The 15,403-nt window shown below is 33.2% G+C and overlaps 1 long non-coding RNA gene across 1 annotated transcript; it reads left to right on the top strand.

Annotated features, from left to right (window-relative positions):
* Positions 1 to 3,867: 3,867 nt before the first annotated feature.
* LOC116402485 lies at positions 3,868 to 6,349 on the top strand. The gene is made up of 2 exons (XR_004214877.1): positions 3,868 to 4,319; positions 5,748 to 6,349. It is a non-coding gene; the product is annotated as an uncharacterized LOC116402485 (long non-coding RNA).
* The last annotated feature ends 9,054 nt before the right edge of the window (positions 6,350 to 15,403 follow it).

Below are 15,403 nucleotides of genomic sequence, written 5' to 3' on the forward strand. Positions count from 1 at the left end.
TATGCTTTTAGTTTTTTAGTTGTCCAATTTAAAAACACTTTATGCTTAGTGTACTAACTCTAATTAAATCTATTTTGTATTCTCTAATTTGAAAGTGAGAAAAAGGGATAAGTAGTTAAAAGTTTTGAGAGAGTGCTCTTGTAATTAAGGTAAGAAGAGAGAAAATTATTGTGTGTGATTGTGGCATTTTTTTTTTTCACATAGTGGATTTTTTTCTTGTTTGTGGTTGTTCTCCGAGTTGGAAGTTTTTTAGGTAAATTATTGTGCTTTCATCTTATTGCTTTCTCTTCGGAGAGACTTTAAGTTAAAGCCTCATCTCAAGGTCAAGGCTTCCATTTTTATAAATGTGCATGCTAAATGCTTGACTTGATTTATGCGACTTAGTATTAAAGTCAGTATTTTGAAAATATTTATGAATTATATTATTTTGTTTCTATAAATACATCATTATATAATTGGAAAAAACAATTCTCAATCATAAATTCTAAGATTTTAACACTCTTTCATGTTTTCACTTAAACATCGAGTGTGTTTGGTTGGTATGCACATTTCACTTTATTTTACAAGTCACATTCTTCTTAAATAAATTTACTATTATTGTTATGCAAAAGTTGTAGTTTTTTCTATGCTCAATTTGAAATCCAACATTAATCATATAATATATTTAGATATCATGTGATTTTTCATATTTGGGAAATTTTAACCCTCACTCTTACCCATTTCTCAAATTTGAAGGATTAATTCACATTTAAGAAAATTCTCTCTCATTAAAAACAATTAAGAATTAATAAGTATAAAAATCGTAAGAGTCTTTTAAAAAATAGAACAAAACGCAAAAATATTTACACTGTATCAAACAATTGTGAAAAAGGAAAAAGCCCACAAGGTTAGAATGTGAAATAACAAAAATATCCTGCGATTAATCAACCACACAAACATGCAGAAAAGCTTCTAGATTAAACGATCCTATAATTGCTAGATGTTGGGCTTGAGACTACGCGAGATAACCTCTAGGCAAGGATAGGCGGCAAGCTTGGAGTTGCAAGTGTCGCCAAGGATGTGAGCTTGGTGAGATGATTTTGGTTATGTGAGGAATCCATGACCATTCGAGTTGAGGCTTGTGGCCATGTTAAGAGTGGTTAGAAAAGGATTTGCACGCAAGTAGGTTTTGGGCAAAGAAGAGGTTGCGACCAAGGAGCTTAGAGGTTTTGTTTGGCAAAGAGACACATGTTTGGGCGAGAAGAATTGAAGTTAGGTGATTAAGGTTGCACTTAGGCATTTTGAGCAATTGGTGTGGTGGTTTCCAGGTGTCCTTAGCATGCAAGGTCTAGTTTCATGCAAGCAAGAGGTGGCAAAACCCACTTTACAGAAACCTCTATAAATAGGCCCACTTCAAAATGAAAGTTCTCTCATTTTCCTCGTGTAAATTAAGAAATTCTAGTTGAAAAAGCTTTCATTTTGAGTCTAATTTCTAGTGTAAGGTTGTCAGACAAAGAAGAATAAAGTAGAATTGAGTTTGAAGATGAAGAACACTTGAAAGTCATATTTCAAAGGATTCTAAGCAGTGTTGGGTTTTTGGAGGCTACAAAACTCAATTCTTTAAACTAGAAGCTAATATTTTGAGGTACAGTAGTTCACTCAATTCTAAGAAAGTTTTAAGAAGGAAGTTTTGCATTTTGAGTTTTGGGTAAAACATTATAAGCATTAGAAGTTGGTAGTAAATTTTTAGAAAATTTCACTATCCTAGGTAGTTGTTATGGTTAGCTGAGCTCCACAGTGGAAGAGCTTGGTGAGCCTGCATGGTAAGTGAAAGGAGGTTATTTGAACGTTAGAGTGGCATGCGAGATGACCAAAGTGCATAGCTAGGCAGCAAGGAGTGCGCGCTAAGCTATGTAGCAGGTCATGCCTGTTAGGGTGTGCGTGTGCGCGCACAACACATGGTCATGTTAGGCGAGCTGCACGGCACCTTGATACACGACAAGGCTAGACACACACAACAAGCATATGGGCAGACCCCCTGATGATCTGCGTGTGTGCGTGCATGCCTACCGTCCAAGTCTTACGTCCAGCAATACTATAACACTCATTTTTTTTAGCAGTTTTGTCATTTTAGAATTTTTGGACTTAAATTTGGTAGTTTTTTATTTTAAAATATTAATTCAAGATGAAATTCTCTAATTTCAGGATAAGAAAATATTCGCAAATCTATAGGTCGAAAGGTTAAGCAAGTACGTATGAGTAACTTTAAATGTTTTAAAAATAGTTTCTAAACCTATTAAAAATTGATTGTGTTTTTGAGCTTAAGGAAATTACTATATTTCAAAGCATGAGATTGTAATGTTTTATTCTCTACCAAGGTTTATTATGAGATACATATAGCAACTCTACAGAGGTATTATAGTTTCCTGTGCATAGAGGTCCTGTGGTAAGGGTAGTCAGTAAATACCTAGTTTTTTTTACCATTTTGACTAGGTTTAAGATGAAGGCCTCTACGGATGCCTAACTTTTCAATTTTTTAGCTATCTACAAGATAAGACACTACTAATGTATAGGTTCTTCGTCCTATAAGTATCGTATCACAAGATAGGATTTTCATGCCTAGATTCTTTGTCTCACTTGATACATAAAGATATCAAGTATAGCGTGAAAGAGAGTTTATATTTTATTATTTCATAAAGCTATTTGATAAATAATTATTGTTAAGGAATGTTGTTCTTATGAACATTTTCAAGATTTACATTTTTCTAAGTTATGATTTAACTATTTTACTCAAAGCATTTATTTTAAGCATGTTCAGTTATTTAATTAGTCACTCACTAGGCTATCCAACTCATGCTTTCCAAAATATTTTTATAACTTTTCAGGTAGAGATCGTGGAACCGATACCTGGCTCCATTTGTAGATCCGCTAGTGGTATAGTTTTGAGTTTCCTTCATGTATTTGTTGTTTTGAATTAGTCTTTTGGGTTGCATATAAGGTTGAGTATTAGTTGTGGGTTGTTCGAGTCTATTAGTTTTAAATTTGATGCTAGTTTATTGTACTTATGTCTATGTAGACTCGTGTTATTGTATATTCTGTAAATGTGGGCTACACTACAAGTTTCTATGTGTTTATATTAGTTGAATGTATTTCATGTTTCCATCGTGCTATAAAGTTTATTTAAGAGTAAGTTTAGGGTCAATAGATATCACTGAGGTAAGTAGTGGTATTTGTTGACTAGTTGCACTGTCTCTTGGGCTAAGAGTAGGTGGCCTAGGATGAGGTGTGACACACATGATGTTTCATGTACCAGTGCTACATTTCCGATCCCTCCATATTCTTGAGGCACCACCAATCCATTTGAAAGAGAACTTGTCTTACAAACAGGAACCAATACAAATTATAGACAAGAAAGACCAAAAGCTAATGAACAAGACCACGTTGTTACTTAAAGTTCTTTGGAGGAACCATACTACTGAAGAAGCAATGTGGGAAAGTGAGCGGACAATGAAAACTCGATACCCATAACTTTTTATTTAATCACTTCAACCGAATTTCGAGGGCGAAATTCTTAAAAAGAAGGTAGTAACTTGTAAGCTCCCATCCCTTTCTCCTTTTATTTATATTAATATTTTCTAAGTTGTGGAAATATCAATTTAAATCCAATTGTCAATTCTTTAAGGTTTATTTGTTTGTATTAGGAAATGAAACAAAGTGAGTTTGGTTAAAGACTTGGAATTTTTCTAAGTATTTAAAAGGAATGAAGATAAGGGAAAACAGTAAGTTTAATCTGAAGTGAGAGGCAAAATGGTCATTTTTAATATATTATAAATATTTATTTTTATAAAGTAAGTAAAAAGAAAAAGAAAAAAGAAAAAGGATTCAACACTCTTCTTCTCCTTCTCTATTCTTCTAGAAACGTGACCCCCATTCCGATAGAAATTTCTCTTTTGCCAACCATATCTTTCTCTCTCTCTCTTGCACGCTGGTAATGACCTTTCTCCAATGAAAGACGACGATTCCATGACGATGAATCCCAATCGACAATCTTGCGTCTCTCTCTATCTTGCGTAAGCCACGACGTGTCTAGCTAACGCCACACCCAGCCACTGGGCACCGCTCGCCTCGCCAGACGACCACCACCACATGCTGAATCCTTCGAAGGTCACACAGATCTAAAGTTGTTAGACTCGATCTGTATCGTCTTGCTGAGTTCCTCAAGGATTTGATCGTCAATTGAGTTACCCCAACACCTAGTCACCATTCGTCACTATTTTAGAGTCGCATCGTCCTTAGCCTTGCTCTGTTCTAACCATTATACCTTGAATATGAAATTAGTCGTAAGTTTCATTGTTTTAGTTTTTTTATTTTAAGATTTTTGACTACTCATTGAGTTTCGTCTTTGATTAAGCAATAACCATTACATTTTGATGCTAGATTTGAATTTTAAAGAGTTTGAGTCAATGTCTAGCCATTTGAACACTCAAAATTAGGCGGTTTGGCACAACTTAGATAAGGTTCTAAGCTTTCTTGAAGAATTTCGGTGTTATTATTAAGTAGGGCATGGTTTTTGGATGCTAGGATTCGATAGTTTGAAGGCCATTAAAGGATTTTCCATTGAAGTTAAGGTTACTTTGGTAAGTGCCTGTTAAGTGTTGGGGTTATTTAAGTGAAATTTCTTTGAGTTCTTACATGCCCATTGAATCTAAGCATTAAGATTAGATTACTCATAATACTCGAGTTCTAAAGTTGAATGTTAGAGGTCAAGAAGGAACTTTCTTCTAGCTTTGAAGGTCATTGAGTGTTGTTTCTACATGTTTGAAACATAAATAGTTTGAGTGATGTTAGGAAGTGCTTAAGTTTGACTCATTAATATAATGGCTATAAATCCCCAGCATCATCGATAGTTGAAATAAAAGCTTATGAAATTAAAAAACCCACTAAGATTGACTTAAGTTGGATGCTTAAAGCATGTGGGGAATGATAAAGTTTAATAAGAGAAGTGGGAATTCGACTCATCGAACCACAAATAGCTTGAGTTGTCATAATGAAGTGTTTTAGAGATAGTTGTGATAGAGTCTTATGAAGATAATTGAGAGACCTTAATCGTTGTTTCATGCCAAATTAAAGTGGGGAAAGCATATAATCCTAGGGGATCGAGTTTTTTAGTGTAAGTGATTTATTTTCAAGTATCTCTTTATAAACCTATATATGTTATTATAGTATGTCATGATTGTGAAAATTTCCACCATGATTGCTTTATGAACTAATATGTTAGAAATGTTTTCAACATATGATTTTTGGTTTCCATGAACTTTTATATTTCGAAAATATGGTTGAACCAGAACTTCTTAATCATGATTTAGATGACAATTGGTTTACAAGAATACCTCTTGATTTGTTATTAAATTTGGATGGTTGAATGGAAGGTTATTCTTAAAATATGTGTTGATCGTTAAGAATTGAATATGACTTTATGAAAATGTGTTGCTGACCATGTTTGGCATTTAAACATGAAATATGTGATTTTTATGAATGTTGGTGATTACCCTAAAGGCTAAGTGAATGTGTTTCCATAGCACCACCTATGGTTGTTGATAACGTGGAGAAATGCCCGTTATTATAGTCATTTTATTAGAATAATGAGGTCAAAATGCATAAGAAGATTATCATAACGCGTAACTTGTGTTGTAAACACATAAGTATTTAGGAATATAACTTACATAAGCATGATGCCTACTTTATGCTATTATCATGTTTAAATGCAGGATAAGTGGACAAGAAAGAAGCAAATCGCAAAGAACACCTCACGCATAGGTCAAGCGATGGGAACTCACCGGACAACTAACACTTCCAGACAAGGAACCATGTCATCATACGAGAAAAGCTCACTACAAAACAAGAATGGTAGTTAGAGTGATGTGACTTCCTAAGACTTAAAACGACGCTGACAAGAACAGAGGAATAAAAGTTTCCTGCCTAAAGTTACCTATAAAAGCACTTCATCTTCAGTAAGACAACGGAGCGACGTCTGATTGGACTGCCACACACAAAAGACACATGAATGGGCTAGAGACCTGCATGGACCAAAAATATGCTCTATATGGGCAAAAACCCGAAGAGTCGATGGCAAGGATTAGCTTAGCCACCAGATGCTCAACATTTCATCTTTCCTGATTAGAGTGTAACGTGAAAGCTTAGATGAGAGGAAAAGAGTCATCCCCCGTTTCCCCTAAGTGGTGTTTCATTCCACTCTTCTTTCCTTCCATTTTTGCATTTCTTTGTAATATATGTTGTTCATATTGTACAGTGGTCAAATGCCTACATTCTTTATACATATATTACTTGTTTATGCCTTTTCAATCCATCATTTCTTGACTTTTCACTTGTCAATGTGTTATTAGTAGTTAGGTTTGTGGTAAGTTCTCGATAAGGAGTCTAACTTATACAACTTATCGCATTGTTTGAGTTATATTCATTACTTGACCAATGTCAATCGTCAACTACCCGAGAGGGCAAGTAACAAGGATAAGGCTAATGTGTGCCAGGATGGGTTTGGTAAAAAATTCCACCTTAGTAAGATAACTTCCAACATTTGTATCCCAAAAGGCGAAGAAGTGCGAACATTAGGCATTAAGAGGTTGCTGTCCTTAAACGAGAAGTGCTATAAGTGAAGTTTTCTAGATATATCTTGCCTAATCAAGCACAGTCACTTTCATCCCGAAAGGTGAGAGTATAGCGTCTAAACACTTCAAGAGAAGGTCACCTTAATCATAAGCTAATTACTAATCTAGGTGTGTGTAAATAACTTTAGTTTTATTTTATATATTCTTTTACCGTAACCATTATAATGTCTAACGAAGGACTAACACCTTATAACTAATATCTTGAAACAACTTGTGTTCGACCCTGGATCACCTACGTAAATATACTGCTTCGCTTGCACTTGGGCAAGGAGTATAGGAAAACTTGGATTCAACGATGACTTAGGCTTCATGCGATAAGGAGGTACATAGTAAGCACTTATCATCCTATGATCATGACCCATGATGTATCGCTCAGAATGAATCACACAATACAGAAAGATACAACGAGCATATTATGTGCAGTGAAACTACTTAGTGATGTATTGTAGTTTCGTTACACACGTGATTAGATTAGTAAGACTAAGTCCCAAGTAACATTTATATGTTGTTCTAACAATAGAACAAAAACACACATAAACCACCAACCAGTTGTCAAGGGATTCCGAGCCTGAAAGAGGTCATGACTGGAGATCCGAGAACTTGAGCCTAGGTGAGGATATGGACGGAGGATTGTGATATGACCACAAGCATAGCTTAACCCATAGTGGGTGGCTTGATGCACACATAGGAGCGAATATGGAGGTTGTTACTGTGGTAGGTTCTAAGTATGCGTAAGCTCAGTTTGAGCATGTGTTTCCTGGTGGATATGGATCACATATGAGCTATTCACAATTTTGTATTTAGTATTTTATCATGATTGGATTGGATGGAGGTTGTTTGTCACACCCCGCCCCAGGCACCTGCCTGCTCGTCACGAGACGTGACATGATGTCAACCGAAGTCATTCACCTCCAGACAACCTCAACTGACACATGAAATGGAAACATGAAACAACAATCAACATCAAAAGTCTTTTCACTTGAAATACTTTAAACCATAATGTGACCCTTTTAAAATCTTTTATAAATTGTATCATGGATAGTGAACAAAACATGAATAAATTAAAATTTGAACAAACACGTGACAAATTTGAAACAAAACAAGGTCCTTGTATAAGGGAAAACTAAATTGGCCTAGTAGTAGTATGTTCAGCACGCAGAGATCGAAAATATTTTGAAAGAGTAAGTCGAAAGACTTAGTGTCCAACAATTTTATAAAACAAGTTTTCATAAACATTTTAGTATAAAACCGAAGCTTAAATACATTTATTAGTCAATAATCATAACATGAAACTTGAACATTTGCATAGTTTTTCAAAGAGAGTCCTCCATAGTCACGGACAGTATTTACCTCTTCGTTCGAAAACGGAATAGTCAATAGGTAGCTAACCCTCCTCCTTTAAGGCATAACAATATACCCTTCCTGAAGGCCCATAGTTAAAAATAGATTCGTTAATAGTACCATCGATATGGAGTTAACCACATGTATACAATAAGTCTTATGGAATATTCGAACATGGATAAAAACATTTGGAAACATGAAATATTTTCTTGAAAGTGTTTGAAATATTTCCTTGAAATCGTGAAATCACAACATAGCTTGGAAATATCATTTCAGTAAACATTTATCAATAGCATAGCTTGTATAAGAATTTGAGATCTTGTTTAACAAATCATTTTATGAGGTCTTGTTTCTAAAGCCTGAAGCATGTTTAATAAATACTTTGGAAATCATGATGTTACTCACAAACTATTGCTTGTAAGTTTGAAAACATGCTTAATAAATCATTTAGAAATCTCGTGTTACTCACAATTACTTGAATATAGTCTTGATCTCAGGAATTCCTTCTAATTCTCTTTGTCTTGGAAAAAGTTATATTTTATCCTTAATTAATTCCTTAAACATGAAAATATCCAAAAGATCCTTAAAAATTATCAAAAATATTAAGACGATCCAAAACAGCTCGAAAGTAGCCCATTGACATGGTGTAGAAGGCTAGTCGCACGCACATGGCCTAGGGCATGCCACGTGCTAACCTCACTGAGGTAAAGCGCACTCTCGTGCTAACCTCGCAAGAGGTATCATCACGTGCTTGCCACCTATCCAGTGCCCTTCGCACACCCTGTGTCGCGCTAACCCCTAAGGCAGTGTCACGTGGGCAGCCTAAGCGCGCACCTTGCCACTCGGTTGTGCCATGACTTTGTCATGTGCGTGCAACTTGACCCCAAAATAACCTCTATAGCCAAAATGTCAAGCTCATTTCGCCTACACATGCATGATTCACAGCCACTACCCAGACATTGTTTAACTTCCAAAATCATGACTCATCTTTAAAAAATCATAACTTAAACTCCATAATTCTTTTGATAAAATTTTCTTCTACAAAGTTGCTCTAAATTATCTTAACTTTTTTACCTCAAATTTGTGAAGGTAAATTCTAAATAATGAGTTGTGTATACCTCTAAAAGTGAATCTTGCTCATATTCACCCAAGAAATGACATTCTTGCCTTCTCTTGATTAAAACACAAACCTTCTTGATTTCAAAATGCACAACAATCCTCTCTCACAAACTACACTCAATTTATGAACTTTCAAGACTAATTTCAGTGATGTTTCACAAGTAAGTTGTGAGAAATTGATTACAAAAGTTGGCCTACTTATAGAATCTCTTGCATGCGATTAAGATGACACTTAATTTTGATTAGACTCACCTCTTAATCTCTTTTTAACACCTCAACAACTCCTCCACATCCTCCTCGACTGCAAAAATGCATGATGCAATGGTATAGACACCTTGACTTAGTTTTAACCGAATGCCCTCATCATGCCATATACTTGTCATACTCATATGGCTAACCTTCAAGTCATCTCGCATAGCTCTTGGCAGCCTAACATCCTTCCTCGTCTAGCCTTGCTTCCTCGTGTGAACAAGCGTCATATTAACCTCTAAACACTTAGTCAAACGCCTAGCCAAACCTTCCTCATGTCAAGACTTCCTTTCATGCACTTTCCCTCGATCAACTAACCTTTAAACCTTCCTCGTGTGGCCATCAACCTTCCTCGCCTAAAAGCCTTCCTCACGTGACACCCTTGGCCGCCCAACATCTTTCCTTACCTAGCCTTCCAGCCTTCCTCGCGTGACACCTATCCTCGCCTAGCTAACCTCTCATACTTGGCCACAAGCCTTCTTCGTGTGACACCCTTCCTCGCCTAACTAACCTCCCAACACTTGGTCGCCTACTCCATGCCCAAACGCGTAGCCTTAGTGGTTCTCGAGCATTTTCTTGCTGTCCAATGACAACCTTTTGGAGGTTTTCTAGCCTTTTTTTTGTCATCCATATAACCTCCAAATGCCTAAAACCATTCTTTTGACACTTAGCAAAAAAAATATCAACTTTTTTCTTTTTTCTAAGTTAAAAATCCAATTTTCAAGTATTTTTACCTTCTTTTTCATAAAAAAAAAAAAAAAAAATCATTTTCTCTTATCCTTAACTAAAATTAGCAAATTCCAAAGGTTAAAGAAATTTTGGATTTCACATTGTTACTGTGACAAGTACTAAATATGTGTGAGCTCCGTTTGGCCGTGTGTTTTTTTGTAGATATGGATCACGTGTGAGCTATTCTTGATCGTGCATGTATTTAGTATTCTACCATGGTCAAATTAGATTGTTGTTACCATCATGGCGGGTGTTAAGTATGTTTGAGCTCAGTTAGTTGCATGGTTCCTAAAATCAAGTACGTGTTATTCTTGACCGGATATTTAGTCGCTCTACTATGGTAGACCCTTGTATGTACAGGTTTGTTGGTATTAATTGTGATTCACGTAATATGTAATGATAATATTTTAATTATTATTTCATTATCGATGCATATTTATACATTTTTAAAGCATATTTTACGAGTTTTTACTCTTAAAAACTTGCCAGTCACTGAGTTTTTAGCTCATGTTTTTGTTTTCTTCCCACAGGTAGAGGTCAGTTTCAGACTTTCGTTGAGTGTCTTACCACTGATTATGGATTTTGTTTTGTTGTGTATGTTTGTATATTTATGTTTTGTGCCCATCACGAGGTTAGTTAGGAATGATGATTGTTGTGTTAACGAACCCACTTTTTATGAAATTATCGTTGGGTGTAATCCTTGTAACTATCCTTAAGATTGTATTTAAACTTTTTTTGGGACACTGAATTATTTTGGATGAGTGTGTGGTGAGACACACTCAATGTTATTTGAGTTTGAAAAGCATAGAAGTGTAGTTTTCTTCTATTTTACAAGTGTGGTTAGTCTGTCTTTTAGGGGAGACTCAGCCAAATTTTTTATAGAATTTCTTCAAAAGTGTTTTATAAACTTACATTGGAAAATGAATGTTTTAAAGAGTGTATTCACACCATGATCTAGGTTAGAGGAAAGAACCTAGAACGAGGTGTGACAAAAAAGCTACATCGACGCCGCACAAACGTCCTTTTATCATTTTCCTAGCATTCGCATCAACTAAATTTGTTTGTTAGTGCATCATATCATCTAATGTGATTACTTATTGCCATGTTGGTTGGACGTGTCTCCTCGCATAACATTCTATCACTGAGTCCTACTTCTTTTTGTCTACTATCCTGCGATAAAAACATTAAAAATACGATAAAACAAAGATGAAGTTCTTTTACAAAGTGGGATACTCAAGTTAATCAAATTACTTACTTTTTATTTTGCTCTCTTCCATTTCCATGCGATAAGTCTTCATTATTTTATATAAAAGGCTACAATAACTTGTATTTCAACATGTTATATGCGTTTCTTCTTGTTATAGTCCATATAAATGTTGATTGAATAAAGTAGTTTTAGATCTTTTTTGGAAATGAGGTATTAACAAGTTTTGTTTATACACTTACGTTAAGGATACTTTTTCTTAATCATCTTTTAGAACCTTAAGCATAGCAATAAAACTTTTAAAAGTATATATTTATTAGTAAAGTATCAACGATTTAAGAAGAAAAAAAACACTAAGGTGAGAGTAGACTTCTAAACTATCATTAAAATTTGATAACTATATATTTGAAGAGGAGAGTAATAGAAAAGAGGTCAGTTGTAGAAGAATGGTAATCAATATGAAAGGAAAAATTATTTAGAATATTAGCAAAACATTTAAATTGACAATAAAGAGTACTTTATAAATAGTTCCAACATTTTACTATTAATATCTTTAATTTATATAATTGAGGGTATTATTAATATAGAAAAACAAAGGAACATATAAAATAACTATTATGGGTCCACTATGTCCCAAAAATTAAATCATAGACAAAATATTGTGCTAATTTGGAAATTTGCACCCACTTGAGATTGTGGGTCTTTCAAGGCAAAATGATTTTCTTTTTCATTTTTAAGGGAGAGGAAAAAGTGTATCTATAATCCTTAATGTCAGGTGCTTTCTTGGTATAAACAAAAGTATATAATCCAAAATACAAGTACAATCACCCTAAATATTATTGAGACCAACATATCAAATTTCAACACTAACATTAAAGGCTTTTAATTATAAAATAAGTCAAGACAACACTTTTTACGTCATCTTTCAAACTTTACAACTTTCCTTCGGTAACTATTTTGTTTTACGTTTTTTCTTTATTTCTATTTTCTCACGGATTCAATTTTAACATTTAAAAATAATTGAAGATTATGATATTATTTGATAGTTGTTTTTGGTTTTCGTTTATTATTATTTAAAAATTAAATCTACAGACATCTCTTTTACTTTTATATATCTTTTTTTTCTAAATTTTAAAACAACTTTGTGTAGTTCTTTATTTTAGAATTTGTTTGAAAAATCATTCAACTATTTTATTGTAGGCCGATGAAATCCATAATAAGAAAATTGAGTGAAAATATGTTTAGTTTTCAAAAACTAAATGAATTACCTAACATTGTCTGCATTTTTTTTTAAAAAAATGGGACTTTCATTTTGAAAATCTTCCAAATCCAAATAAAAAATAGGTGAGAGTGATGTTTATTGCTTAATTTTTAAAAATAAAAAACCGCGAATCAAGTGGTTACCAAATAAACCTTAACATTTTTTTTTTAATTTTTGAAAGTTGTCCAATGCAAGACCCAAAGTCCACAAGATATCAAGAAAATAGCATAGTGGGTGTGCATCCCAAAAAGAAAATGTTAGTGCATCAAGGGGAGATTATGCTAGTATCCGTATACTAATTGAAAAATAACCGAGTTGTGTTTGGACTTGCAACCTACAACCTCAAGCACCAGAAACGTCTTTGACACTACTGCCGTCACATGTAAACGTAGACGTGAGACCGAGACTAGCATATAAAGGCACATTCTACCATCACAAAGAAGAGAGTATAAGAAGATAATCGACCTCACTTATTTTCTTTTTACTTAACTCAACTAGTCGCTTCTTATATATACTAGTTTTTCATCGATGTGCATTAGATTTGACGTTAAACCGTTCAAAGATCTCTTTAGTAGATAAGCTCAAATAAATATGTAGACTAGATCAAGTAGAAGTGAATGGAAGGTCAAAGCCATCAGACACACACAACGAAGCCCAATGCAAACGTGATTCAAGTGTCAACAAAAGCTATGCTTCTTTTCTTACCATTTCTTTTTCATTTTCATATTTTCTAACCAATCACTTGTTTCGTAGTCAAATTCTACCCAAAAAAATTATATGTTTTAGAAAATTATTGTTTTTTAGATTTTAATTTTTAACTTTATTTTATTTTACCCTTAAAAGTAAATAAATAACGAAGAAACTAATACCAATATGTGAAAGTAATGTTTTAAGTTTTTTTTAAAAAATATACTTATTTTTTCTATGAATAATAGTAAATTTATTGTCAAATATTCTGTTTTTTTCTATAATTGTTCTAAAATAAATTTTTTTAAAAAAGTTTAAAGTCTTTAGTTAGAAAAGATTAGAAGAAATCATAAAATGATAGGGAAAATTTGTACACATAGAAAACTAAAATTTAAATGGTTATGAAACCAAACCTTAGTTATTTTTTCTTTTCTTTCAGCTATAAAGAAACCTTTTTTACACATTTTTATTATTTACTTTTTAAATTAATTTATTAGTATGAAGTGTGATTCTCATAAGAATAAAGCAATGTGCAATAATAATTTTCCCTTTTGGGTGGCAAGAATCAACGGTATTGTTTCTTCTTTTCCTTTTCTCACTTTCCAAGAAAAAAAATAAAACTAAATATGAGACATTGTCCTATTTGATTCATCAATCATATATATGAAACAAATTTGTGTTTTACAAAATTTCAATTAAATTTTGGAATCACTTTGATCCCATTTAAAATTTACTTTCAAATACATTTTGTCACTCCAAATTGATTTCTTATTAAATTACACCCTTGTAAATACAATTTTTGTTTTATACAAATGGATTTTGTATCATTAAAAACATATTTCATAATAATCCTTAAAATAATACGTTAATTTCAATCCATTGCTTACCTATATACCATATAGTGAGTTAGAATTTAAAAATTTGTAAGACTACAAGAAAAGACGACAAGTTTCATACTATGAGTCGAGGAAAGAGGTTGTAGGATCAAGAGAGATAATCTCCTAGCATATATGGCTGTTTGACTCAAGATATAAAGGGTGTCCAATCCCTTTCTAACCAATTAAAAGTTAGGTTTCGAATGAAACTTATTAATCATATATCTAAACAAGACTCTCTCTGTATATTTATAATTAGGAAAACACATACATATAAATCTTCAGATCCCTTAATTCTACTCCTATAAACACAATAATAAAATCGTTATATCTTGTTGTTGTCACGAGGTGGTGTCATAATCAATCATTGATTTACTCGTAAATGATTTTGATTGGTAAGATAAGCTTATACAAACATTCAAGTTAGTTTCTCTATTTACATTATATGCAAGTTAGAAGATAGGAACATTTGTAGAAGTATTGAAATATGAACTTATAGTATTATCTTATCATGATATTATCAGTTTTATATTAAAATGGGATCCACTAAATAAAATAATGGAGAAATAGTGATGTAAAGTAACATCAAACTATTGGTGCATGAAGTAATTAACATGAAACTATGTATATCATTACCATCGTAAAACAAGGAGTTTCATCATAGAAGGTAATTAAAATTAATTAAATGAGAAATGAAAGCAAAAATATTTTTAAATGAAAATAATAATTAAAAAAATTAGTTTGTCCATAAATTCATAAGATACCATTAAAAAAAACCTAACCTGCCCTATTATTAGGAATGTGGGAAAACTCCACATTAGCTAATACAAACTTTTCAAATTGAATACTGTCTCAAATTTCTCAAAACATTTCTTTACATGTGTGCATACTTTTCTACAAAATTATTTTAACCAAACAAACAAATCCATTCAACTCATCAAAATATAATATACTACCACCCAACGTGACGTTTGGAGAATCATCTGTGATAAGCAAGCAAAGGATTTCAACACAACCACACTATGTAGTAGACGAGAAAATACAGTCTCTACCGTTAAGGGAAAAGAAGTAATACAAAAAAATATTCCCCCTATGTCTAATCACTGTCCTCGAAAGGCGAAAGATATGATAAAGTGTTAAGTAGTTTTCTTTGAGTTGTATGAGTAAAAAGGAGTGGATGAGAGAGAGATGAATGGCATGTGCACATGTGAGGTAAGTTATCAGCATTGTAACGAAAGTGAAGGGAGAGTTTGGGGGGTTCCAATTATAGGAG

This window comes from Cucumis sativus, chromosome 3, assembly GCF_000004075.3.
Source record: "Cucumis sativus cultivar 9930 chromosome 3, Cucumber_9930_V3, whole genome shotgun sequence".
Lineage (NCBI taxonomy): Eukaryota > Viridiplantae > Streptophyta > Magnoliopsida > Cucurbitales > Cucurbitaceae > Cucumis > Cucumis sativus.